Source organism: Sciurus carolinensis, chromosome X, assembly GCF_902686445.1.
Source record: "Sciurus carolinensis chromosome X, mSciCar1.2, whole genome shotgun sequence".
In the NCBI taxonomy this organism is placed as follows: domain Eukaryota; kingdom Metazoa; phylum Chordata; class Mammalia; order Rodentia; family Sciuridae; genus Sciurus; species Sciurus carolinensis.
This window is the reverse complement of record NC_062232.1, coordinates 13,995,946-13,998,319: the sequence shown is the minus strand read 5'-3', so window position 1 is coordinate 13,998,319 and position 2,374 is coordinate 13,995,946. Positions and strand designations below refer to the sequence as shown.

At 41.1% G+C, this 2,374-nt stretch overlaps 1 non-coding gene across 1 annotated transcript; it reads left to right on the top strand.

The window, feature by feature from the left end:
* Trnav-uac (transfer RNA valine (anticodon UAC)) lies at positions 1-73 on the top strand. The gene has a single exon. It is a non-coding gene; the product is annotated as a tRNA-Val (tRNA).
* Positions 74-2,374: the final 2,301 nt, after the last annotated feature.

Sequence of the window (2,374 nt, the reverse complement as noted above, 5' to 3'; positions counted from 1 at the left end):
GGTTCCATAGTGTAGTGGTTATCACGTCTGCTTTACACGCAGAAGGTCCTGGGTTCGAGCCCCAGTGGAACCAGAGTTAGTAGAAAGCATTCGTTTTTCCTTCTAACATCCATTGAGCGTTCTGGTTAAAAAGACAAAACAAAGTAACTTAAAAAAAATGTTTTTCTTTCTTCTTTTTTTATTTAAAAAATTTTTGACATACTTTTTTCACAACACCTCCTATTCCCTGAGGTCGGGCCGCGAAATAGCCAAGGGTGAAGGCGGCACGGAGCTGTGGTCTCTGCCGGACCCTACCTGACCTCTCCCGGTACTCCCGGGCGCGGCCCTTTCCCTGCAGTTAGGTCAAGCCGGCTCCTCATAAAACCTCCAACTAAAATGTGTCAGTAAAGCAGGTTTATATTTCAGTCAACTTTAAAATACAGAGCAGGGGAACAATATAGTCCTTTGCTTTTCAATATAGCAGTGGGGTTAATGGAATAGACATCCGTCTGCTTAATGAATCCATACACAGTATAGAATAAATGTCAGTCTTCTAGACATCCAGTAAGTGCCTGACTGAATGACCAAACATTTGCCTAGCTGCTTTTGTGCTCCTCTTTTACTATAATTACAGTTTCGTTTATGGGGTGGGGAGAGGTTTTTTTGTTTTGTTTGTTTGTTTTGCTTTGTTTTGCTTTTTTTCTTAATTTTGGGCTTTCTCGTCTTTGACAAAAGGAATAAGGGAAAGGTGTCCGGGGGCCCTGGGTACTGAGGGTGTGGGTCACAGTTGGGTTGGTGATGGCAAAGAACTAAAAGGGGAAGGGAAAGTTGTGTTTTTCTCAGCATTTTTCCACATAGTTTTGTTTATACAGTGTATACATTCCTTTTTGTAACTCTAGAGTACGACATGGGGCTGGGGTTGTGGCTCAGTGGTAGAGTGTTTGCCTAGCACATGTGAGGCACTGGATTTGATTCTCAGCACCCTATAAAAATAAAAAAGGGTATTATGTCCACCTACAACCCCCCCCCCAAAAAATGTAATTTTTTCCAATCAACGTAATTCTCCTTTAAAAACCATCTTAACCATTAGGTGTACAATTTTTATGTACTATTCACATTGGTATGTTAAACCTATTCACATTGTTGTGAAACAGATCTCCAACACTTTTTCACTTTGCAAAACTGAAGCTCTATACCCATCAATCAACCACTCCCTTTTTCCTTCCATCAATTTTTTAGTGGGGGTGGGGAATATGAATCCTGGACTAAGCACACATTCTTACCATTAACCACACCTCTAACTCCCTATCAACCCTATTCTTAATGGCTATGTAATAATGATAGGTAAGTATGGCAGGCACTGTTCTAAGTGTTCTGTTTTGTCTTGCTGTACTGGGTATCAAATCTGGGGTCTTGCATATGCTATAGCAAAGCCCTAGCACTGGACCACCCCTCTAATCCATCTATTCTGAGTACTTTGTGTATATCATCACTCCCCACTGCCACCCATACTGGGAATTGAACCCAGGGGTACTCTACCACTGAGTTATGTCCCAGTCCTTTTTATTTTGAAACAGCATCTCACCAAGCTGCTGAAACTGGCCTAAAACTTGTGATCCTCCTTCCTCAGCCTCCTGAGTAGTAGGATTACAAATGAACACCTCCAGATATTATTCCATTTAAGAAAAAAAAAACTGTATGAATGAGACATTATTATCATCATATGGATGAGAAATTCGCCCTGAGTTCACACCACAACAAATGAAAGAACTGGGATTTGCACCCAGTCTAGCTTGGAAATCCATGTTCTTAACTCTCCCCAGCTTCAATGCCTTTCCTAATTTGCTTAACCAGTCCCCTAACCTTGCACATTTTGATTGTTTTCAAATTTATTATTATAAGTAACACACCATTGCACATCTTTGTGTGTAACTGCCCCCCCACACCAAATTTAGTATTTTCCTGAGTGAATAGTATGAACATGACGCCAAGTTGCTTTATGAGAGGGAAATCTGTGCCATTTTCATACCATTCAAGAAAGTTAGTACTTATTTGGCAGGATATTGCTCAAGGTCACCCACTAGAAGATAATAGCAGAGAATAGATTAAGAGCTGAGTCTTAGAATTCTAGTTTCTATTTCCCTCCATTCCTTCCCTTGCATTTAAAGATAGGATAAAATCAGTATCTTCCTTGTTAAACCAACCTCAGTTGACAGTATTGAGACTGCCTTGTTGAGGCAGGTAACTTTGTGGGTTAACTTGATGGGACTCAGCCAAAACCTAAGAACTAAATGGAATAAGATGCTTAATGAGGCTGGTGCTCAAGTTAATCTCCTACTCCTGGGCAAGCTCCCCACTTCAGTAAGGTAGAGCTGCCGCCAAGGACGAGGGGAAA